Source organism: Lytechinus pictus, chromosome 10, assembly GCF_037042905.1.
Source record: "Lytechinus pictus isolate F3 Inbred chromosome 10, Lp3.0, whole genome shotgun sequence".
NCBI classification, from domain to species: Eukaryota; Metazoa; Echinodermata; class Echinoidea; order Temnopleuroida; family Toxopneustidae; genus Lytechinus; species Lytechinus pictus.
The window spans coordinates 2,799,747-2,811,003 of record NC_087254.1 but is presented as its reverse complement, the minus strand read 5'-3'; positions in this window follow the sequence as shown (position 1 = coordinate 2,811,003).

Genomic DNA, 11,257 nt, shown 5'->3' with positions numbered 1-11,257 from the left:
TTTTATGATAAAATAAGTTTTATACTTACGGTCATTGTCTTCTCCCTCTCCCTGTGTCGCCTGTATGAAGGAAGATAAAAACAGGGGATAAAATAATAGAAAATCGATCCATCTGTTTCAATTGGCATATAATATGAAGAACAAAGGCGTTGCTGTATGTAAACGAATTTTCATCAAAATAGGAATTGTTATTGAAATAATGAATTCATACTAGCTATAATAATAATAATAATACTATAGAGTATTTATAAAGCGCCAAATCCACATTGATTATGTGCTCAAGGCGCTGAAATATACCTGGTATATTATTATTACCCCGGCTGTAGCTGAGCGGCCATATAGGCGCTAAAGCATTCAAGGAATAAATCCTACCGGGTACCCATTCACCTCACCTGGGTCGAGTGCAGCACAATGGCCTTACTTTTCGTTTGCATTTAGTAATAAAATGTGTGTGTGTGTATTTGCGTCTGTTCGATGTTTGCATGGTAAGAGTAATTACGAAATGGAGTAATACATACTTCCTGCGAGTCTAGGTATTCTGATTTTTGGCAGACTGACAATGAGTTGACTCTTAATTAAATCACAATTGGTAACAACATACACTAGCATTTTCAATGATGAATCGAACTTTATTTCACATTTAAACAGGATGCAAGAGGAGAGCCTGGCAGTCTCGCCTGCATTACGCCATTCAATATAGCAGCAGTGCTTACTTTGAAAACTACTTTAAAAAACACTATAATGATATAATACTACGTTTATATCCTAAATGTCATTTGACCTTGATCATGTGATACTTGATTACCCACATATGCCCACTATGTCCACATTTCATAAACTATATCCATAAAATTTGAAAGTCATGATGGTAATTCAACAAATATCCCTAGCTTGGCCAAAGTTCATTGACCTTAACCCTAAGAAGACGGGGGGGGGGCTGATTCAGCCCCCCCCCCTCGACATTTTTCGCGATAAATCCGCCGCTCGAAATTGTTTTGACCGCGTCGCTCGCTGACTTTTTACCTTCAAGTCTCACACAACTTTTGAGACCAAAATTGTGACCCCTGGGTATGCGGTTTCGAAATTATGCAACATTTTGTAAGTGCATGCAGACCCAAAATTACTCAAAAAACGTGAATTTGTGTACAAATCCAATGCAAACAGTGTTTTTAGCCAATTTCAAAAAATGTATCATTATTTTTCCTTTTACTGCTTAAATTCAATTAATTTTATCTTTTTTATGGTCAAAATAAAGTCCCCAACAATTTCCATTGAAAAACCAATAAAAAAAAGGTCGAAAAACAAAGAAATAAAAGAAATTTAGAAAACAATAAAAAACATAAGAAAATAAATGTGATGTTTACATTTTTTTTAAATAAATTTGATCAGATGCCTATCTAGAGTATGTGAAACAAAAATTAGCATTTTAGGGGCATTATTTTATTAATTAGAGCAAACTTATTATTTTACGCATAAATTAGCATAATCAATGAGCAATGAGATTTTTCGCAGAATTTGATATGATAGTTTTGTAGATAATGCCATGGGTAACGCGCGTGCCAATTTTCGTCGCGATCGCGCGATCGACGGCCGAGATCATCAGTCTTCTTAGGCGTCGAAATAGCCCAGTCTATTTAGGGTTAAATGACCTCTGATTTTGGTCATGTGACTTGAAACTCGCACGGGATGTTTAGTGATACTTGATTATTCTTTTGTCCAAGTAGTATGGACTAGATTCATTAACTTTTAAAGTTATGAAGGTAATTCAACAAATACCCCTAATTTGGCCAAAGATCATTGACATTTGCCATGCGATCTGAAACTCAGTAGGATATTCAGAAATTACCCTCATTTTTAATTTTCATGAACTTGGTTCATGTACAATTATTATACAAACCTAAGAAAAATGCGTGCGTGACGTCATCGGTTTCCTCATTTGCATCCCGACCAGGATGTGCAAATAACGGTTTGTGAAATTAAGCTTAATTTCAAAATGTCAGAACTCTCTTGTTTTACACCCGTTTTTTAGTGATATTCAAGAGTTATGCTTGTTTAGGTTTTCGCTTTTTGTTCAAATCAATTTATTGTTGTTGGGGTGGAGTCAACCTTTAAAAATCTATTCTTGGCGGTTATAGACCAGGCGTAGGTGAGGGAACAGTCGCAAATCTAGAGATTGGGGTCAAGGGGGAAATCCCCCTGCAAAAAATATTTTAAAAGAGACAAAGGGAGGAGGTGTGGAAAGAGATAAAAGAAAACGATGAAATAGACTCGTGTCTTAATAGGGCACTGTTGAAAATTCATTAAAAAATAAAGCTTTAAGTAGAGGGTTGAATATTTACTCCCAGTGGATAGGATATAATATATCTGACCTTCCATATCCGACCAGAAAAGGGTACCTATACCAGCTCATTTTTTAAAAATGAATCGACATTTATGAAGACATCCCCTGACGGGATCAAATTCATCACCTGAAACAGTAAAGTTGCAGTAATTCTTCCGCCAGCCAAAGGTATCGTTCCAAATTCATCAATATTTCTTTCCAATTCGGGGAAAAGAAGTTCAATAGTTGCCCTTCCTATAATTCATGTTAGATGGCCAATCACATTCAAACACTTCGGTCAATCAGCAATATCAAAAAAAAAAAAATTAGAATGGGTTGGGTTGAATGAATATATTTTTGCCTTCATGTTGTATTTGGGCTCGTGGCACCCCGAGACAAACAAATAGCGAAAGGTAATTTAAAAAACAGAGGCCGCTGGACGGCTTTGAAAGTAGGGGGGGGGGATGACCATGCCAAAAATCACAATCGCATGGTCATTTCTACGTTTGTGTACACAGTTTGGGGGGAAAAAGGTGAGGGTGGCTGAAGCCACCCCCCCCTCGGTTCAGTGGCTACTGAAAAAAAAATCGGCGCAACTTTATATCAGTCATTCGTACCACCAATTAACGCGACCAACACGCTTTCTACTTGTATTATTTGGTGCCGACTGTGAGTCTTATTTAAATAACATAATTGATTGTTCAAATAATCGTATTTGAAAGCTATTGGCTGATAGAATAGCCTGTATTGAAGTACGAACTAAGAAATCCGAGGGAGAAACGCCCCTCCCCCTCCTCCTCCAGATCGCCACTCACGCATGTGACGTCACAATATCCATTTCGACAGCAATTTTGGACGGGAATTGCGCAACTTTCCGCACTGTCATACTGCGGAACTATGTCATTGCGAAATAGACAAATATACATATCAGGATTGCAACATTCTAATGCCTAGGCCATCATTCCGCAAAAAAATGTCTACAATTTGCACATCAATATCAAAGGTAGAAACGGGTGGGGGTGGGAGAGGGACACTGCCATTAAGCACGTAAAAGGGTTGTTTTCACAATCATGCGATGTAAAAGGGTAGCTCATCTCAATTTCAATTATCACAATTGTTTTCTCTTTTATTATTTTGTATTCATCGAAAAGATATGCTTAACTTCCAAATTATTTTTGATGGTATAATTGAATTGTTAGAGATGCAAGAAGAAAAATGATTAAAAAAAAGAGACCTTTCACCGGTGAGTTTTGAAAATATGAAATTGCTCAATTATTTCATCACTCGGGAATCTTACTTTGCTTCAGAAGTGATGTTTGTTGTTTACTGATCAATAATTAATATCGATAGATTCTTCACTAAAACCAATGAAATATTATGAACAACCCAAAAAACACAAAATGACAAAATTCCTCATTTGACTTAAATTGACAGTTTGAGAGAGAGGGGTCCTTGGAAACGCCGGAATGCTTTCTGAAACGATCTTTCATCTTCAAAATTAAGTCAGTTTAAAGCCTGATAATTACCTTTTTTGAACAATGACACGCCGACATGCCTCATCTGGATCAAAGCTATTGCTTTGATACAGTACATTATTATGGGAGAAAGAAATGGATGAAGAGAACAATGATAGACGTTGTTCTACCACGCCTTTGGTGTCCTTCTAAAAAATATTATGCTAGCATGGTAACAATCTTGTAACATTTGACAGTACCCCCCCAGCCCTATTGGTTGGATTTTGAAGTCATTTCCAAAGTTACTGTCTTGAGAACATTTTATTGTGATACGATAATAGGTTCAAAAATACGTCACGGATTTGATTAATTTATTTTATTTTTTCTATTCATTTTTATCTTCTTATTTATTTATTTATCTTTTTTTCCTTTTTTTTTTTTTTTTTTTTTTTTTTTTTGGGGGGGGGGGGGGGAGGAATGCATAATACGTCACAACATTCAAACTCATAGTATACACATAGTATCCTACCCATTTTGACAGCAAATACACTTTGGACGGAAATTGCGCAAACTTCCACATTGTCATTACTACTAAAACTTTGTCATTGCAAAATAGTTAAAAGTACATCTCATATGATTGCAACATTGTCATGCCTCGGTCATCATCCCGCAGAGAAACCTTCTACAAATTGCACATCAAAATCAAAGGTGGAATCGGGGGGGGGGGGGCACTGTCATCAAGGACGCTCTTCCTTTAAATTGTGTGCAGTAGCATAATTTATTTATTTATCTCTTTTTTTTTGGGGGGGGGGGAGGAATGCATAATACGTAACAACATTCAAACTCTATTTCATACTCATAGTATCCTACCCATTTTGACGGCAAATTCATTTTGGACGGAAATTGCGCAAACTTCCACATTGTCATTACTACTAAAACTTTGTCATTGCGAAATAGTTAAAGTACATCTCATATGATTGCAACATTGCCATGCCTAGGTCATCATCCCGCAGAGAAACCTTATACAAATTGCACTTCAAAATCAAAGGTGGAATCGGGGGGGGGGGGGCACTGCCGTCAAGGACGCTCTTCCTTTAAATTGTGTGCAGTAGCATAATTTATTTATTTATCTTTTTTTTTGGGGGGGGGGAGGAATGCATAATACGTCACAACATTCAAACTCTATTTCATACTCATAGTATCCTACCCATTTTGACGGCAAATTCATTTTGGACGGAAATTGCGCAAACTTCCACATTGTCATTACTACTAAAACTTTGTCATTGCGAAATAGTTAAAGTACATCTCATATGATTGCAACATTGCCATGCCTAGGTCATCATCCCGCAGAGAAACCTTATACAAATTGCACATCAAAATCAAAGGTGGAATCGGGGGGGGGGGGGGCACTGTCAACAAGGACGCTCTTCCTTTAAATTGTGTGCAGTAGCATAATTTATTTATTTATCTTTTTTTTTTTGGGGGGGGAGGAATGTATAATACGTCGCAACATTCAAACTCTATTTCATACTTATAGTATCCTACCCATTTTGACAGCAAATTCATTTTGGACGGAAATTGCGCAAACTTCCACATTGTCATTATTACTAAAACTTTGTCATTGCGAAATAGTTAAAAGTACATCTCATATGATTGCAACATTGTCATGCCTAGGTCATCATCCCGCAGAGAAACCTTATACAAATTGCACATCAAAATCAAAGGTGGAATCGGGGGGGGGGGGCACTGTCATCAAGGACGCTCTTCCTTTAAATTGTGTGCAGTAGCATAATTTATTCATTTATCTTTTTTTTTGGGGGGGAGGAATGCATAATACGTTGCAACATTCAAACTCTATTTCATACTCATAGTATCCTACCCATTTTGACGGCAAATTCATTTTGGACGGAAATTGCGCAAACTTCCACATTGTCATTACTACTAAAACTTTGTCATTGCGAAATAGTTAAAGTACATCTCATATGATTGCAACATTGCCATGCCTAGGTCATCATCCCGCAGAGAAACCTTATACAAATTGCACATCAAAATCAAAGGTGGAATCGGGGGGGGGGGCACTGTCATCAAGGACGCTCTTCCTTTAAATTGTGTGCAGTAGCATAATTTATTCATTTATCTTTTTTTTTGGGGGGGGGGGGGGAGGAATGCATAATACGTTGCAACATTCAAACTCTATTTCATACTCACAGTATCCTACCCATTTTGACGGCAAATTCATTTTGGACGGGAATTGCGCAAACTTCCACATTGTCATTATTACTAAAACTTTGTCATTGCGAAATGGTTTAAAGTACATCTCATATGATTGCAACATTGTCATGCCTAGGTCATCATCCCGCAGAGAAACCTTCTACAAATTGCACTTCAAAATCAAAGGTGGAATCGGTGGGGGCACTGCCGTCAAGGACGTAATAGGGTCTTGAGAACACTTTTACTGAGAAATGTAAGCTCTTATTATCATAAAAATTAAAATTAGATTTTACCATGACAAGGGAAATCAATATTTTATGAATATAGTACTACAGTGCGTCCCAGAAAAAAAAACACTCTATCCGTGATTGAATAGAAAAATGGCCTAAGTACAGTGAAGAGTTTCATTTTTTATCTAGTATTTTGACAATTTCTCATTCACGCATGAGCGAGTAAACGGATTTGAGAAAAGGGTACCAAGAAGTCACCTGGCGAACGTTATCTGAATTTCCAAAAGAAAACCATATCCCTGCAAATGAAGTTCTTTGACTTTTGATTTACACCTCAATAAAAAAAAAACGTCAAACAAAATTCTAAAAATGAAAATCTGATTTTCTGATTGATTTTGACAAAACATTCATTTTAAGATATCATAATTCAACCCTTTCTGTCCTTTTCTTGGGGGAGGGGTATGGTCGTCACCCCATCTTGAAACTTTGTTTCTGGCAAATACCCCCAAGCCTCCGCGACCCACACACAGCCAGAGTGCTTGTACCAGGACATGCATGTGTGTTTATGAGTGAGTGTACACAGCTGTTTGTCAAATTATATTGTGAACGAGCAAGGAAGCGAAAAAAGTCGAATTCTATAGTGATGTTTAATAATAACAATTTCAGTGATATTTATAATGTTAATTACGATCAAGTTTTTTTGTATTGAATATTGTATATTGTATCACGTCCCCTTTTAAAAAACAGCTATGCTGAAAGGGCTTTTAACCGTGGTGAAATAATGAAATGAAATCATGATAATAGTAATTTACATTACGTGCATCATTATCAATGCATTACAAAAAATATTTTATCCCACCTTGAAATCTGGGGGATAAATGTATCATACACAGCACCGACCGCTCCCCTCTCCCCCCCCCCCCCGTTCTCCACGCCCAGGGGCGTAACAAGGGTCGGTGGCCAGGGGGGGGGGGGCAAGAGCCCCCAAAATCCCGGTCATATCATGGTATACAGGCAGTGGTATAATGAGGCAACAGTTTTGAGGGAGCCAGATATGGCGTATCGGGCAGAATTCATCTTTAAAAAAAAGTTGCATGCGAGCGAAGCAAGCGAGCAAAAATTTGGACATTTTTTTTTTTTGGGGGGGTCGTCTGTACGCCAAAGTGAGTGAACAGAATTATTTTTTTTGATTGTGCGCGAGCTCTATGCGGCAGTAGCGTGAAGGGTAAACAAGAGGGGCACAATATGGCGCATGTGCCAAACAGCTGCTTGATATAAGTCCCGAGCGAGAAAAAAAATCACCTTTTCATGAGAATTTTACTTTGAGATATTTTTTTTACTCTACATTCAATAAATTACATCATATCTTACACTTTCCTTTGCCATTCTTTCCTCCTTTTAATTTTTTTCTTGGATGTAGAACTTTTGGGGGCCATGGCCCAACCGTTCCATCTGTACGCCAGTGCTATGCGTGTGGGGTCCGGGGCGGAGCCTCTGAAACGTCTTGATATCAAACCCATTTTAAACTTTACAGTTTGCCCATATTTTTAATCACATCGCGGGGATATAGCTTTTACACAACACATTAACTCAATGCAATTGCGTAATGAATTAATTTTGAGGGGGCACAACATAGCAATGTGGGAAATTTTGTAAAAAGTTGCCAGCGAGCGAAGCAAGCCCGAAAAAATTGACCTTTGAAATGAAATTTAAATTATGCGATAGATTTTTCATTATATTTAGCAAAAAAAAACATATTTCATTGTTTTCCATTCATTTCAGTGCCTTCTATATTTTCTTTTATTTCCCCGTGGGTGTGGAACCAAGACTACCCCTCTCCTGTACGCCAGTGAATGCTCCGGGCTGAAAATATTTATAGCTAAATAAATAGAGTAAAATTCACAGAGTAAACTACTGAAAATTTCATCAAAATCGGATAACAGATAACGAAGTTACTGAATTTTAAAGATTTGCTTTATTCGTGTGAAACAATTCTAGGTATGTCTTCATGAATATTCATTAGGTGGGCTGATGATGTCACACCCCCGCTTTTTCTTTTTTCTTATGTTATTGCATGAAATGTTTTTCATAAATGTGTAAATTATGTTTCTCCATTATAAGTTGCAGAAAGAATAACGAATGCACTTAATCAGTTGTCAAATCAACTGTTTTTCTTCTTGGTAGGAAAATTTTGAATAGACTTAATTTCATACAATAAAAAACAACAGAACAAGTGGGGATATGACATCATCAGCCCAGCTAATGAGTATTCATGAAGACATGCCTTGAACTGTTTCACCGGAATAAAGCAAATCTTTGAAATTCAATTACTTTGTTATTTGTTATCTGATTTTGATCAAATTTTCAGCATTATGCTTTGTGAATTTTACTCTATTTATTGAGATATAAATATTCTCATCCTGAAGCACCCCTTCAATATAGGAAGGGTCCATACGGGGGGGGGGGGTATGTAGCCCTTTGAAGCTAGTTACAGATCAAGAGCCCCAACTTGGGCTGGGGCAGAGCCCCAAGTAGCTTTGGAGATGCAGCCGAAGTAAACATTAACAGACTTTCAACGTAATTAAAGTTTTACCTAGGTAGGGACAGAACGTATTTAACAGGAGGATATTTCAAAACTTGCGACCGTTATTGCATAAAATTTAGCAAGCTTATAACACAATGTTATTTGCAGTTCTTTCTTCCCGTTCTTTATTTTCACTCATCGATCGGCAGCCCGGTCGTGTTATCAAGTTCTTCTTTCTTCTTGTCCCTTTTCTTCGTTTTCCAATTTAGCTTTTGGCCCATTCCACCCTACCTTATTTCTCCCTCCCTTATCTTCTTTTCCCGGTTTTCTATTTTCTCGGTGAAATCCGCGAGGTGGGCAGCATGCCCCCTGCCCCGGCTGTTTCGTCACTGGCCCTGACCCCTACCCTTTACAGGACAAGGGATTTCAACTCCAGCTGTTCCAACTTACCATTATGGGGTCGCTCGTTCGTGGGATATCCAAAGAAGATTTCCGATTCCCGGTCTGATCATTCCTTCATTGTCGGATAATCCATTTCGCTGTGCAACGCAGACGGACTTTATATTGATTTTGGAAGAGACTTTTGGGCCCGTCATAAACACTGTCCTGTATTGCAAGTTGTGTGACATGAATTTTTTTTTCGTTTCGCATCTGCAACGGAAACATTCAATCTGCGTTCCGTGTGCAAAATTCTGGTTGCTACTATGGTAACCGCGATATATCCGATTTAGGACGACTTTCCAGAGCCACATTTAATGTTTCCTCCCAGAGTTCGAAAGACCGCCCGGGGGGGGGGGGGTGGGGGGCACTTCCATTGACACATTTTGGACCCTAAAAAGTTGTCGCCAAAATATGACCTCGGGGAAAAAGCTAGAATACGTTTCTTTCGAAAGGCACCCTGAATACGTTTGACCCCGCGGTTTGACCATTGACCAGTCTTTAAAAACCACTCTTTTTCTTGAAAATTTGTGTTTTTGATACCTGTAACGATACCAGGCGCGACCACGTGTAAAAAGGAACTTCCTTTTCAAGAGTGGGCACGTTACGTATAGTTCACGTACGTTATAAGGGTATCAAAAACGATGTTTACAATAATATAAAAAGGGGATATATTGCGTTAAGAAAGCTACGTATTTTTGGTCAAATGTCCAATACTTGTTAAGGGTAGGGTACGCCAAATTCTTGTTAACCTGTTGACTATTGAATTCTGTAATTACCATAGGCTTTATACAGGAACCGCAGGGTTCCAGTAGGCAATGGGTTAAGAGATGCATTTTCATAATCTGGATCGAAAGACTTGCTTTCCTTGTTTAGGGTGCTTTTCGAAACCCCAAGGTCACACCTGGCCCGGGGGGGGGGGGCAGTCAATTATATTGCTGTACACACGCGTGACCAAGGAATTTCCAAACACCCCCTAAACGAGTTTTTCTCTGTGTGCAAAATAACCCCTTAAACAAGTTTTTCGCGGGCTTTATTTACACATTTTGGACCCCAAACAAGTTGTCGCCAAAATATGACCTCGGGGAAAAAGCTAGAATACGTTTCTTTTGAAAAGCACCCTGAATACGTTTGACCCCGCGGTTGACCATTGACTAGTCTTTAAAAACCACTCTTTTTCTTGAAAATTTGTGTTTAGTGATACCTGTAACGAGTCCACGCGCGGACCGCGTCCAAAACTGAAAATTAAAAAAGCACCCCTTTGAACGCGTTTTTTTTTTGTTACGCGTGTGTACAGCAATATATTTGACTGCCCCCCCCCCCCTGGCACCTGCATCCACTCGTAAATGGGAGTGGTCCTTCCTGGATTTTGAAATCTAATCCCCATTTCGGGTGAAAGTAAAACACAATGCCTATCACATTATGTGCTAGATATGGCTTATCCTTTGTGTAGGAGCAGCGGACAAAAGAAAAAAAACGCAAATTCGGATGGGTTTCAGACGGATAGGCCTATTGCATGCTGTATTGAATGCTTGTACGTACCTATCAACACATGCGAAATGTTTTTGCTGGAGCGGGAGCTGGAGAGGTGATCTGACTCATGGAATCAATTGCCAGTGATCCATCAATAATCCACGCAAACTGAATTTTTGTTTGCAATACTCGTTGCGAACAGGTCCAGCCAAATAACTGATTCATTTATGCTCGGCTTTGTGTATATGTGTATTATATGCGCTCATATTATATACATATACATGTATATTACCCAGGTAACAAGCCAACGTTGGCTCCACGTTGGAAACTTGAAAGTCGTTGGACGTTGGGAAAACTTGATGGATTAACGTTGAATCGACGTTGGAAACTAGTTTGATGGAAAGATGATGGACAATCAACAATGACACGACGTTGGCAACGTTGGAAACTTGTTAGTCGGAGAGTTGTTGGACAGTCGACAATGTCACAACGTTGGAAACACGTTTGATTGGATAGTTGTTGAACAGCCAGCAAAGGCACAACGTTGGCAACGTTGGAAACTAGTTCGCTGGAAAGTTGTTGAACAACCGACAATGGCACAACGTTG